Source organism: Denticeps clupeoides, chromosome 11 (assembly GCF_900700375.1).
Source record: "Denticeps clupeoides chromosome 11, fDenClu1.1, whole genome shotgun sequence".
Lineage (NCBI taxonomy): Eukaryota > Metazoa > Chordata > Actinopteri > Clupeiformes > Denticipitidae > Denticeps > Denticeps clupeoides.
The window spans coordinates 22,140,501-22,156,596 of NC_041717.1; positions in this window are offsets into that span (position 1 = coordinate 22,140,501).

The following is a 16,096-nucleotide window of genomic DNA, read 5'->3' on the forward strand; positions in this document are numbered from 1 at the left end:
TAACAGTAAGTGAACCGTATTAACATTATGTGAATGGTCACGGTGCATATTAACGGTATGTGAATCGTATTAACGATATGTGAATGGTCACGGTGCGTATTAACGTTATGTGAACCGTATTAACGATATGTGAATGGTCACGGTGCGTTTTAACGATATGTGAATGGTCACGGTGCATATTAACGGTATGTGAATCGTATTAACAATATGTGAATGGTCACGGTGCGTTTTAACGGTATGTGAATCGTATTAACGTTATGTGAATGGTCACGGTGCGTTTTAACGATATGTGAATGGTCACGGTGCGTATTAACGGTATGTGAATCGTATTAACGATATGTGAATGGTCACGGTGCGTATTAACGTTATGTGAACCGTATTAACGATATGTGAATGGTCACGGTGCGTGTTAACGATATGTGAATGGTCACGGTGCGTATTAACGGTATGTGAATCGTATTAACAATATGTGAATGGTCACGGTGCGTTTTAACGGTATGTGAATCGTATTAACGTTATGTGAATGGTCACGGTGCGTTTTAACGATATGTGAATGGTCACGGTGCGTATTAACGGTATGTGAATCGTATTAACAATATGTGAATGGTCACGGTGCGTATTAACGGTATGTGAACCGTATTAACGATATGTGAATGTCACGGTGCGTATTAACGGTATTTGAACCGTATTAACGAAATGTGAATGGTCACGGTGCGTATTAACGGTATGTGAACCGTATTAACGGTATATGAATGGCCACGGTGCGTATTAAAGGAATGTGAATCGCATTAACGGTATGTGAACCGTATTAATGGTATGTGAATGGTCACGGTGCGCTGGTCATGTTGCGAAGAAGAACCTGAGTTTCATACAGAAACCTTAAACTGCTGCTTTTGTCCACAGAGTAGAGATGATCTTTACATGATTCCTGCAAAGATGGTACTGAACCAAATTGAACCGAACCACGAATTCAGAACCGAGGTATGTACCGAACCGTGATTTTTTTCCAGTCTCATTCTGTACAGTAGCTCCATTATTGTGGTTTTTATCGAACGGCTGAGCCCTGAACTATCTATCAAGCGCGAGCGTTGTCTTATTTCCTTCCTGTCGGCCGTCTCCTCACATCTGACGGCAAATCCCTTTATCCCCCCAGCCTCTCACATCCAACCCAGAAACAAGTTTGACCCCTCCTGCCATGAGCCGCAGAAAAAATCCACAGTTGTTGTGGACGTTGGCTCTGATTGCGGGTTTACGGGAGACGTGAAGGGACGGAGGACAGGGTCAGGCACAGTTTGAAGGGTTTTTTTTTTGTCTTCGGATTCAGGGAGGAGAGGAAATGGATGTGTACTGGGGAGAAAGAAAGAAAAAAAACTGGATCAAAGAGGGGATTTGAGGCGCCTGAAGGGTGCAGGTTGATTGACTGTGTGGAGGTGAATTGATTTGTATTGGGAGCGTGGAGGAATGATGGAGGGTTTTTTTTATTTTTTTTTACCCTATCGTAAGTAAATCCCTGCAGGATGCGCTACAGAGACAAAGACAGAGGGAGGAAGGGATGGTGGGGAGGAGGAAGGATAGAAACATACCTTAAGCAGCACCTACAAAGATGGGATTTTTTCTCGCTCTCTAAATTGCCAACGTCAAGGCAGAAAAGCCGAAAAGTTTCAAACGGGTCGCACATATCAACTTACGTCAAAGACTCAGGCACTAAAACGCTCACCGTTTGTACTTTGGGAATGTGTTCTTCAAAGAAGAAGTCACTCTGCTCACTCGATGCGCTTTTTTTTTGCAAATGGCGGCAGACAAGCGACCACAGATGAAGTCTTTACGTTTCATTTTATTTCCTGACTCCTTAGTGAGCCAGTCTCTGCTTTTAGGTGGCCGGACCGAAATGAGAAAATCAATGTCGAGAAAAAACGCCGCACGGTCTGTTTGTACACCTCCAGGCTCCATTAGCCAGAGCTGCTAATATCGTCAGTATTGCAGACGGCGGTGGAATCCTGCAGTATCATTACATGCCCGATTACGCCGCAGTTTGCAAGGAAAGATTTCCCATCACCGTGACACCGTGGGCATCTGGACCCCCTAAATCGGGTTTTTTTCACATTAGTTTATCCCCGAGAAACCCCTTTTCCTCCTGCACTCGAAACACGGATTTACTTTTTAAATATCTTGTTATGTGTTCATTACTTAATCTGTTACTAACTTCATTACAAAATCGAATTCGCCATTTGATATATCTGGTTCAAAGTATACAACGGAATGACAATGTTAAGCATTCTGTTTGGGGGCGGAGTCTTTTTTAACTTTGAACTTGTCGAAAACGTTAGTTGGAGATTATCCCACATGAACAAAATATGTCACTTTGGGAGCTCAGTATTTGTGGAAGAATATTATCATGTGAAATACTGGCCTGGTGACAACAACGCGTCACCTAAACCACAGGGTAACGTTTGTGTCACCGACGTGCTGCACTGACCACATAATGTACAATATACTGTGAAAGTGTGGATTTATCTGGAGTTCAGGTCAATTCTGCAAAAAATTGAATGTGTAAAAGAAAGGTACCTGCCAAACGTTCTGGATGGATTTGAACATGCTGCCCGCAAAGACAAGGAATAGAGCAATGGTGCAACAGAAAATGGATCCTTGCATTGAGAAGAAAAGAGGTGGTGGAGTCACATCTGTCCATACGCAACTAATAATATAATAATAAAGTGAAGCGATTGTCACATGTGATACACAGCAGCACAGCACACGGTGCACACAGTGAAATTTGTCCTCTGCATTTAACCCATCACCCTGAGTGAGCAGTGGGCAGCCATGACAGGCGCCCGGGGAGCAGTGTGTGGGGACTGTGCTTTGCTCAGTGGCACCTCAGTGGCACCTTGGTGGATCGGGATTCGAACCGGCAACCTTCTGATTACGGGGCCGCTTCCTTAACCGCTAGGCCACCAACTTGGTGTAACGCTGACCTGCTCTTTTTTACCGATGTATGTTTGATAGGGATAGTAATAATTGCTATTTTTTGCATATCTATCTTCATGTCATTTTGATATCAACAAGTTATCTTCTCTTAATTTTATTCAACATTTATTCTTTATTGCACATGTGAGAAGGTCAGATTTGTTTGCTCAGTGTTTGCAAAACTTTTGCATTCTCTATATTTTAAGTGTGCATTAAATTCAACAGGATTGTGGGCAAGAACTTCAAGCATGAACTTTATGAAAGCACTAACTAGATATTTAAAGTGATAAAGTGAAGTGATTGTCACTTGATACACAGCAGCACAGCACACGGTGACAGTGAAATTTGAATATGTCCTCTGCATTTAACCATCACCCTGAGTGAGCAGTGGGCAGCCATGACAGGTGCCCGGGGAGCAGTGTGTGGGGACGGTGCTTTGCTCAGTGGCACCTTGGCGGCTCGGGATTCGAACCGACAACTTTCTGATTACGAAGCCACTTCCTTAATCGCTAGGCCACCACTGCCCCCTGTTTTTGGCCCTCGCGCCGGTTTGGTTTTTGTTTAATAAATCATTGTTTGCAGTATGTCCCACCTCTGCGCTTCATTCCCCCATCAGCTTGCGGATGTTACAGGCTTCCTATTATCCTTGGCGACAACCACACATACTACACACCAGGCTATTTTAAATTGTTTAAATTTTAAATTCTGTTCACATAGGTGGTAACTAATCCATAATTCCTCACTGTCTAAATGTTCTTGGTTATTTTGTGTGTAATATCATTGTTGAGCTTTTATGTTAATCTTTTATTAAGGCATGTGATGATGACGACGGAGCATGAAGGGGCTGTCCAGCCTCACTGAAGATTTTCATTGAGGGAAAAGTTGTGATGGACAACATCAAAGTCCTTCCAAAAGCTATGTGCATTCTGTTTGGACTTGCTTATGCACTGCATCTTGAGCATCCCAAGTCTATGAAGGTCACATTCCAGTTAGTCCAGCAGGTTCTTCTCGAATTGGTCCAGAGTGAATTAAAACCAAGGTTACGGACATTGAAAAACCAGCTTTGAATGTAAAGACAGCACTTGAACGCATAGTTCACTTATGCTGTTATTTTGGTTGACCATGTAGACACACACATTTCAAATCTGAAAGTGCAACCATGTATAATATTCCCTGTTCAAGAGCAAGTTGTAGTTCTACAGGCTGTGCAGTTATAAAAATGTACATGTTTAGATGTTACATGCAGAGATACCTAAAACTAAAGGTTATGAGGACATATAAAAATTCAAATACAAAGCTGCATTCATGACTGTTTGGAACTCTGTTCTGCCTTTTTGTCATGAGCAACCCATTGGTCTGTAAATGCAGATGTTCTTTTGGCATTTGTTAATGTTTAAGTTGGATCAAAATGAAGTGTTATTCTCATCAAGGATACAAAAGAAAAGTTACAGTACTTGTTTTATTGGACCTGCAACCAAATAGTTTGATGCACTGTTTGTACTTATTTGTATTTATTTCATCATTTTTTTTTCTTTTTTTCATTTCTGCTCTTCCAGGCACCTTTCTTTAAACATTGTAATTAAACATTAATTATAAAATCTAAGCTTGAATATGTATTAAGGTTCTATGTTAAAACAACTTAAATGGTTTAGTTTCATGTGGTGTAAAAACATAAATGGGTTAAGGCAACGGGTTTCCACACAGTTTTCTATTAGTGTCAACTAGTTTTGGTTTAGATTATGAGTACAAATTTTAAACACTTGGGTTGACTAGTCTAGACTAGAGTTGTCAAAATGCAAGAATTTCAAACTCAATGTCAAAACCTCAGAAAATACTTTATACTCAATTCCATTTTCAAAAAATGACAAAAAAAATAAAAGGCATTTTATTTCAACATAACGTAATTAATGCAGTAAGACAATATTAGTGGAAAAAACTTGGGACATTGGATTTACTTGAAACATGACACATACAGACCCAACAAGGACCAGACACGAGGAGGCTACATTTATACGCTTAACATCAAGTGCGCACAATCAGGATATCGGGAACACAAACAGTCAACACCGAACACGGAGCCGGAGCACCCCGCAAAGTCAGGACTCGGCAAATTGTTATGCTCTTAAATTAACAGATGGACTGTTATATTTTTAATATAATACATAACCGCTAGCCGCTACTGTAATGATTGATTATGATGAATGGCTTTGATAATTGGTGTGCCAGCCATTTAATTAACATTTAATAAATTTTTCTGCACCGACAGTCCTGCCAGTGCCATGAACATAGTCCAAGAACTGTTAAAAGTGAACTCCGTGATATGAGAGCGTGGATGCAGCTGCATGTGGGGGAGGTGGTAGATGGACCGACGCCCGAGAGCATGACGCCAAGTCCTCATCTGAGGTGAAACTGTTTTCTCTTATGTAAAGCAAGCAGAACAAGAGGAACGTCTTGATGTATGGGCAGCCACCCCCCGCTGTGACAGTGGCATTTTCAAAAATGGAAGCCTGCTAGTTCGCCAGATTCATTGCTGAAGCCGAATGCAGGAATGAATCTGCCTTTAAATCAGCCCTGACGGAGCACAGACAGTCTGAGACGCAGCACAGCAAACAGGCTGAAGGGAGGTGATTTGAGGAGACTTGTACCTGAATGAAAGCCTTGAGTGAGGGGACTAAACTGGGACTTTTTATGCACCTTGTGCCTGATGGCTTTTTTCTAAGGTAGATGGATGCTTTCAGGAGCCTGTAGAGCTTTCAAATTTGAAACAGGACAGCCATGGCCATGAATGCCTACGTCTTGGCATAAGCGCTGTTCTTTTTTATTTATTATTACTCTGCCTTTTGTTCGCAGATGCAGAGGCTGAGATGCAAAACCTGAGTTTTCAATAGTGCTTTGCTGGATCGGCTGTACCGGGGTCTTTCTAGGTCACTTTATTCTCTCTTCATGCCCAGGAAGACATTTTTATTTCTGAATGTTTTTTCAGTATGTAATAATCTAATAATAAAATAAAATAATCTATTTTTTTACAAATAGAACAATTCTCAACAACTCAGTGTTCATGTGGATTAAAAAATAGATAAAAATCCTGGAATTTAATTCATGTTGGTTCTGATTTGCAAAACAGAAATTCGGACCCAGCTGTTTTTATACATTACATTACACTTGAAAATATGCATTTTTGTCATTTAAAAAAAAGTATTTTGCATAAGCGCCTATATCTACTGTAAACAAACACATCACTCAGTGCATGTACAGCACTGGATTCAATATTCAGACAGGATACCTTGAATTTACCGTACGCCCAGTATTCCGACAGAGATGTCACGGGACTGTCATTAAGGTTTCGCTTTGAATTTGGTTCTGTTTTTTGTTCTCTACCCTCTGCCCCTGGAGCTAAATGATGGGTGTTCCACAGATAGCATATAGCAGTGCTCTCTCAAATCTGGATTACGCTTAATTACTGGGATGGATTAAAAGCACCCCAAGGAACACTTGTTGAGTGCCATATTGTGCACCGGGGCATTGTTTGTGTTCGGGTTCACATGTCGAAATCGGGATCCTAAATAAGGGGAGCCAGTCCCCTACAGGATTTCCTTGACAGCAGAACTAGAAGCTCGTCCAGTGTGTTGACTGAGCCAAGTGCTGGCAGATGAGAAACCCTTTGAAAATACATGCTTAGATTTGTTCAAACCGACTGATGCTGCGGAGATGATGATGATGAAATCAGCCCCATTGGGTTAAAGGCGTGACTTTATCCAGCGTTTCATCATGTGTGGAGCACCGATGGAAAATGTGAAAAGTCGAGAAGCCTTTTGAAAAGAAGTAAAGGCTTCTAGTGGCCTACAAACACCCCAGCTCCTTGGTTCGTATAATCATCCTTAAATTAGTGTAGATTTAGAAGAAATTGGACTGTGAGGTCTTCAGCACTCCTCTGCCTGCTCTGCCTCTGTCTCGTCTTGGTACTTGACAGAGACGCAGCATTTGATTGACTTCCAGACGCCTTCCTGAGTCCGGGAAGCCCTGGACGCCGTCATGTGGAACCCTGGAGCTGACAGGCCAGGCCATGATTTGGTAATGGCCGCCCCTGACCGCCATCTCCTCCTCCTCCTCTCAGGCCGGCGCCCAGGAGGGCCGCGGCTTATCTTTAATCACATTTAAATGGAAGTAAAATAAAGGATCCTTTACAAAGATCTACAAGTTTAATTCCACATGCAAAAAAAATCTAGTAAAGTTAGTTTTTTAAAGCATTATTTTTTCCTTGTTGTCTTCTTATCTTATCTGCTCATCTCATCTTGTCTTCATTTTTTTTCTTCAGGGTTTAATTTTCAGATCACATAATGAAATGTAACTTGTAGCAGGTTCATTCGTTCAGATATTCACATGAAGAAGCTTGTAGACATTTACAGCTACTTCAAATCCAGCTTTCTAAGTTAGAAAGCTTTTAGGAAGCTTGTATCCTGCTACTGTACTGATTGTAAGGTGTCCTGGATAAGGGTGTCTGATAATGGCCGTAAATGTAAATGTTACTCGGACCTCAGCACACCACGAACGAGTCCTCACCACCAGTGAGCAGTGGGCACCATGACAGGCGCCCGGGGAGCAGTGTGTGGGGACGGTACCTTCATCAAGGGGACCTCGGTGGCACCTTGGTGGTTCAGGATTTGAACCTGCAGCCAATTATCGACAAGGCCACTACTTTTCTAATGCGTAATACTGATATACGATTACTTTTTCCACCCGGAGAACATGATTGTGCGTCAATGTAACGAGTGGAGAACTTTGGGAATAAAGTGACCCGTACTTGACCTCCACTACCGATCCCACGTCTCTCCTGTGCAGAACCCAACACCAGATTCCACTGCATGGCCTTCAGCTGCCCTTCTGTGATGGTGAAATGTTCCTTGCTCCTCTCAAGGTTGATCTTCTCCTGTTACTGAACGGTACAGTCGGTATTATTGTTAAATTGATGGCTACTGCGGGTGACGCAGACTCAGCATACATCAGCGCTTCCTTTATTTCATTCATCTTCCCAGAGGATATATCTCTGTAAAGATGGAGAACCAGCAGGGTTCCGTGTACTGAGCCTCCATGCGTTTATATAGCTGTTACACACACAATCTTACAGCAGATCTTCCTACATTAACAGATGGGAAATAAAGACAAATCAATAAACATGGGTTTCAATTATATTTATTTATTGTAATATGTAAATATATATTCATTTATTCATGAATTTATTATTCTGTACGAATTGTCATTGTCCATGAGGACAGACATACCATTTGTAAAATATCTATTTATATCTGTATGATTTTCTGAATAGACAACTCACCTGGAGGAACTGGTCCTGTTCCATGGAAGCAGCGAGGCAAGTTTGAAGTGGTTCAAATTAAAATTAGTTAGAGGATTTTTCTGTTGTTGTTGTTGGTCACTGCAGAAATATTTGTGTATTTCTTGATTTTATTATTCCTGGGAATGATCCCTTCCTGGAGAGCATCCTGACTGGCTATAAAGCCTCATAACATTTACATTTACAGTTTTTACCAGATGCCCTTATCAGCTTACAATCAGTAGTTACAGGGACAGTCCCCCCCCTGGAGACACGGTAGTAAGTGGGATTTGAACCTGGGTCTTCATAGGCGAGTGTGTTAACCCACTAGGCTACTACCACATCTTATTATCCTGCTAAGATCGTTAGCTGGTGTGCTATATATATATATACACACACACACACGCACACACACATATGTGTGACTATAGTGTATGCACGAAGTAAAATGGGAGGAGCTGATTGGCCGCTGTTGACACTGGCTGAGAGCCTCGCTGTAGTTGCTGGGCTTCTTCATCTCAGTGTAAATGCCAGAGTTGAGCCACTTTCTGCTTATTTATTCATCTGCACATGTCCCCTGGTCCCTCTCTGACTCACACACAGCATCCGCTCGTCCTCGCCGCTCTCAGCTCCTTTTGTGGCTCCGTGGTGCCGGAGTCTTGCTTCCACTTTCTCTGTGTCTTCAGACGTCATTCAGGATTCTGCAGGGAAATGATCCGGATGCTGCTCATAGGTCTGCTGCGCGGAGCAGAAGGTCACGTAGAGCCTCCACAACGTGGCTGGAAAGGTAGAGCAGGAACGAATTCACGAGCGGTGAATCGTTTTCCTTCTCTTGGTTGGATTCTTGTTACTGTTTCTGGCAACAGTGATAGAAGGTTCTAGAGCTCCGAGAGCTCAAAGTAAATGCATTTGACTTTTTTCAAGCAGTGTTGTAGTTATTATGATGCCGGATGTCCAGTTCTAAACCTTTGTTCTCAAAAGCAACATTGTTTAAATCATGAATGCTTTCAACATTTACATGCATATTTCTTCTTAGGAGGACTGAATATTTTTTCAGGACTTCCTGTCCTGAACTCTGCACTGTACTGCACGGTATGTGACACTCGTCCTCATGTCTTTGGATTATGACACTGATGAGGAGGACAGGATCCAGTGGGGAAGCAGGAGAGGAGAAACCCTGAAACCCTGACAGCACAAGTGACACGCAGAGGGGGGCAATCTAGTGATCAGGACATGTCCCTGCTGAGGTTGTTGCTACGGTGGGTTGAAAGAATGGGAATGAAATGGGATTTGCTTCTGTTGATCATACGAGCACAATTCCTTTTATGGCAAAATGTTGCACATGACACATGGAATACACAAAAACCTTCAAATGGTGGTTGAACTACTACTCTCTTGGACCCATGATGAGGATGGTTGAGAATGAAAGTGGCCTGTGCTCGCATTGCATAGAGTGGATAAATTATTCAGAGTCTGTGATGGGTTTCCATAATTTCTTCAAATTCTTAGAACCCGGCACTAGGACCTCGTGCATCAATAAGAAACAGTCTAAATTTATACCTGACCAAAGCACCAATCTCATGCATTACACAACTTTAAAGTTAATTAAAGACTAAAATTGTGTTTTCATTTTTATTTATGAGTAAATTTCGCCCATCTCTCTTTTGAAACTTTTTTTTTTTTATTACTCTTTTGTTAAAGTTCGGCATGTCTTTAACAAAATTTTATTCCATTTATGAAACATGAGAAAAACAAGTCTTATCCTTTAAGAGCTTCCATCTTCCCTCTGTAGCTAATCTCTGAAGGTTCTTGGTCTGCTGTTTTTTGCATTGTGGTGAAATGGTTCAAATCTGATAAAAGCCCCACAAGCTGCTTAGCTGCTCCAGCTAACTGCAAACCACAACACTGAAGTGTGGGTAAAACAGTGAGTTTCGGGGAGAATTTGATGTGATCTTCTTCTCCATGTGAGACTGGTGGGGCGGCGCCCGAGCCCGACAGAATCCGAGTCCGGCTTTTTAAAAGGCCAGCCTTCATTGCACGTTACGAGCGCTAGACTAAGAAGGAAATGGAAATATGCAGGTTTAAAACATAAATCGCAAGGCTAGCCTCCTTTTCATCTCCTTAGCATCCAAAACCGCATCTCTCTCACGATTGCTTGACAACGAATTTTTAATTTGCGAATCAAAAATGAACGTTTAATAAAGCAACATGCAAATCATCCAGAAAGGATAGCTACTATAGACCGGAAGTTCTTATTTGATGACCGATCAATTATCAAACATCCCGACTCGACTCAGTCCCTACTAAAATGAGACTGAGCCCAAACCCTTGGGCCAAAATGTATAGTTTCTTCGTGGTCCTTTTTAATTGCTGAAAGTGGCGACAGTAGATCCGTGTTTACATGGTGTGGAGATGCGGCCAGTGAGGAGCCGTGAGTCTGATGCAGAACCTACATGGTTGCTTCTTCTGTCATTCGAATCCCCCCGTCGACAAACAGGGTTCTATTTTCCAGCGCAGCCCAACTTTCCCCCGTAATTGCCATCCTCGTACCACATTTTCATAATGAAACCTAATTATACATTTGTTGTGCTAATTACGAAATGGCATCAAATGGTTGAGTGAGAATGATCAAATTAAATTTCAGACTTGAATAATTAGATTTATGAACTTGTGCGTATGCCAGGCCCCCATTATGCGGCTGGATGCGGTAAGGAGCCGGCGAGCATGCTCCTCTGTGATTGGCCGAGGCACGGGCCATTAGGAGCTCCCTGCAAATGCACCAATATTTACGCCGCCTACAGAACACACTACACAGAGCGCGGTGGATGTGTGGATTTATTATGCATCATTATGCCAAGCAGATGTTATCCGTGCTACTTTTTCAAAACCTTTTGCTCTCAAGCGAAACACCAAAAACCCTTTTATACTTTAATAAGGCCCAAGTGTCTCGTTTTCCATTGCACAAAAAGAACAGAATGGCCCCGTTTATGTACTTAAAAGGTAAATACTTGCATCTGAATCGCTGGCATACTATTCACAATCATTACGCCAGTGAAGGACTGGTCCGTAATTCTGCTCTAAACAGCATTTAAACTGCTGCCGCCAACAGAAAGTAGGTAGCGCTCGGTGATGCACGCTGCCATAAAAGTGCACATTTTCAGTGACGGATGGAGTTCTCAACGATGCCGCCTAAAAACCGGACTGAAACGAGCACAAAACTGCAGTGGACACTTTTATTTGCATTTGCAGGTCACGTGACTCACAGGTCTCAGAACAATAAGTCACATGTAATTCCAAAAATGAACGGTGCAGTATGTTTGAATGGAAATCCTTTACATGCGGCAGCACATAGGTTAGGATCTTGGCTATGCAAGCTTCTATTCGAAATAATCTGCATCGATTGAATCGATGGACATCTCCAGTGGGTTCTGACCATCTATAATAATTCATACTCAAAAAAATTTTGAAAGGAATCCACGTAGTGTATGTGTCTTTGGATGGTGGGAAGAAACCGGAGAACCCGGAGGAAAACAGCACCAACATGAGGAGAGTATGCAAGCTCCACCCACACAAGGTTATCAGTAAAAACAACAATAGTTATCAATAAAAAAACACACCAATATAACAACATCAGTCCATGTCCATCCATAAATCTCACCAAACACCTTCAGACACACACATCCATACATTAGGGGAAAAGGGGTGCACAACCATAAATATAGTTCAGTTTATTTATGAAAACGTAAAATATCTAGTGTTGAGCCTGGATCTTTAAAAAATGAGGGAAATACTAATACTACACAATACTAATACAAAATACTGATACTACAGTAGTAATACTACAATACTAATACTACACAATACTGATACTACAGTAGTAATACTACAATACTAATACTACACAATACTAATACAAAATACTGATACTACAGTAGTAAAACTACAATACTGATACAGTAGTAATACTACAGTAGTAATTACAGTAGTAATACTACAATACTAATACTACAATACTGATACTACAGTAGTAATACTACACAATACTAATACTACAATACTAATACTACACAATACTAATACTACAATACTAACACTACACTACTAATACTACAATACTAATACTACAATAGTAATACACAATACTAATACTACAATACTGATACTACAGTAGTAAAACTACAATACTAATACTACACAATACTAATACTACAATACTGATACTACAGTAGTAAAACTACAATACTGATACTACAGTAGTAATACTACAATACTAATACTACAATACTGATACTACAGTAGTAATACTACACAATACTAATACTACAATACTAATACTACACAATACTAATACTACAATACTAACACTACACTACTAATACTACAATACTAATACTACAATAGTAATACACAATACTAATACTACAATACTAATACTGCTGCACAGAAGACAATGAAAGACAAAATGCAACCCAAGCAGTGATATTAAAACAGGATTTGTTGTTTCGCTGTAGGTCAGCGCACAAGTTAATGCCCGGGGAACATATTCCTGCAGGGCTTCGCGCGGAGCCGGAGCAACGTGCAAAATTCATATTTCCCCGTAGCCGAATGAAGGTGCATGAACCCGGGGACCTCGTTCGGAAACTGGGCTCCGGAGGAAAATTTAGGGTGGCGCAGTGGGGCTGACCTCGGGATGCAGGTTCACCGCTTCGCGAGCGTGTTGCGAAGTGAGGTGGCTTAACAACTGAAGTGTCACGAGGGCGCATTTAAGATGTCGAATTAAAAGAGCGCCGCTGAGGCAGCGAACAAGTGCTTCCAATTTTAGTCTGGTCACACGTTAATTAATCCTAACGGAGAACACAAAGGGCGAGGCTTTCAAGGGACACCCGGGTCTCCAGTGCCCGTACAACAAAGCGCTATAAATTTGTCAAATAAATAGATATTCATACAGAGCCAGTGTGTTCCTGTCCGGCCTTTTCAGCGCCGATCATTGCTCGCACTTTGATATCTTGCACCCAAATTACGCCGCAGACTGTGGGCAAAGCGGTGGCCTCGCCACTCGGTTCCTGCCCCGGAGCGAAACGAGGGCCTTTCAAGTGATCAGGCGGTTAAATGATCAAACCATTACTGCCAAGAGGCATTTCCAGCCTGAAGAGGAAGAATCTTTTATATGCTGTGTAACGCTCCTCAGAGGCAGGAGAGCAGGGCAAAATGGGAATGGCTTGGAACCCTGGGAACTGTGCGTGTCCTCCATGTCTGGTTGATGTGGGACATCAGTGTATGTTGTTGCGTTGGGTGGTAGTAGCCTAGTGGGTAACACACTCGCCTATGAACCAGAAGAGCCGGGTTCGAATCCTACTTACTACCATTGTGTCCCTGAGCAAGACACTTAACCCTAAATTGCTCCAGGGTGGACTGTCCCTGTAACTACTGATTGTAAGTTGCTCTGGATAAGGGTGTCTGATAAATGCTCTAAAATGTAAATGTAAATATAAAATGTTGGGTGGAGGACAGGGCACAGCGAGGTTCCTGAGGGTAAATGCATAACTGAATTAGATGATTCACTTACAGATTGGCTCAGATGCCTCATGCACTGTCATTGCATCTCTCCCTTCTTCCTTTGGGCGTCTGAGCTAAAGTTAAGCTGGTTAAAGCAACGAGCATTAAAATGTTATTTTACCCGACTTTGCCATTTGTATTTTTTCCAAAATTGTCATCTGTGCACAAACAGTACAAATCACTGCAAGAACATCTAAAATTGCCATGAAATAAAATTTGAGAAGTTGCAACTAAAAATGGAGAATGCAATTGAAGACCGTCGCCTGCTTGATCTTAAGTTGGAATCTTCTGCCTTGAGGAAATACAGGCTGCATTTTCATCAATCCACCTAATGTATATGATTCTTAAGATTTTTCAAAATATCTGTACCAATCACTATATGAGTGCATATAGTGAAGATCATTAAAATACAAATCAAAACCAGAATTGTGATGTCCAACCAGATAAATGACTTCATTTTCTCAAGTGGCTCACTGTCAGGGGTCAGCATTCACACAACTAGGGCATTTAATAAGTCAGATTCCTGCACACAAGACATGTGAAAAGCAAAATGACACAAACAGGAAATATTTATACTTAACATTACAGGTGCACACAATCTGCGAATCATCTTTTTACTTACGGCCTGATGCTCCAACGCTTGATCTTATATTGCTCACCTTTAACCTTTCATCAGCTACACTCTGCAACCACTCTGCATGAACTACACGCACTGCGTGGGGCTCTAAAAATGCTGCAGCACCGTGCAAACGCACTAATCCCTCAGGGAAATATTAGAAAGGGAAACTCGGCAAACAGTGCATGGGCAGTGCAGCGCGGTAATGGCCATATTGCAGACGGAAGGTGGCTGCAGGCGAGGGCTCGCCTTCCTGAAGCGCTCTCCCCGGAGAAGCGGAGCCCTACTGAGCGTAACGGCGAACGGCGCACATCAATCAAGTGTCAAGCGAAATCGAATCAGACTCCAGTCACCTTGTTACTGTCCAGGAAATCCGCCTGTTGTCTCGGAGTCAGGACGCAGAGCTCCTAACGCTTAATTCGAGGGGAACGCATGAATTCACCAGCGGCGGGAACTGGGAAGTTGTTTTTAAAACCTGCACTAATTCTAGGCTGGAAATTCAATTTCGCTGGTGAGCCCTGTTTAAATTGCCTACCTGTGGCCTTCAGCTTACTGGCCAGTGTACCTGCTGAAAAAAAAATGATAATAATGCAGGAATAAATAGTGCAAGATTAATTGAAAATGGTTTCCGGAAGCAAATAACTTGAGAGCACGAAGCCCACACTATAAAAAACACGCTGGAGAATGGAGAAAACCTCATTAAAAATTGCCTAAATTGTTTTAATGAGAAATCATCTCATCTTAACAAGGCCGTTATTTTGTTAAAAGAGGATTTTCCTCTCCCACTCAATATAACAATCGTATAATATCAGCAGGGCGTCACCGGGCCGGATTTAGGGAGCCTGGTTATCATCAGCAGTGCACATTTGATCATGAAGACAGAGAAGACAGAGAGCCCCAAGTTCTATAGAACTTGTAAAAGTAGCTATTAAAAATGGAAAAAGTTGATGCATCCAAATAATGATGAAAATGCACAGCATGCATTACAATCCATTTCTTTTTGCTTTCAGTAACACTGCTGATCTCTGGAGGGACGCTATAAAAACTCGGTTCGGTTCCAGTCTCTGTAAACACACTTATGGCTTCCTGTAAGCAGGAGTCTTCGGATGGAAACTGTTGTTTGATTGATCTGAAGAGAGATCAGGCTCGAGATTTCAGCACATTTACCTTGGTCTAATTGCAAGACTGTGTGTCACAGAATGTATTATTTTTATTTTATTCCATTTCATTGTAATGGAGTAAAACATCACCGTGCAATATTATGGATAGAATCACATAAAAGGCGGGAAATGTCCACAGATCTCTTGAATACTGAATATTGGGTCATAATGTAATGTCTATTAATCATACTTATCTAGCTATATGCATACATGCATGCATATATATATATATATATATACACACACACATAGATATTATTTCATGAAGAAAATGCAATTTAACAAGAGGTTCAGGCTTTTTTTAAGGCTACTGGGCAGAAATTGTCCGTTTTATATTGAATTAGTGATAAAGAGATGTTCTGGGAGCATTTAAGCACTGTACGCCGATCCTCCTCATTACTTAATGCTGTGTTTTTGTGGAATATAAAAACCGCCTGGTAGCCCCACATCCACAAATCCACCCATAAATTG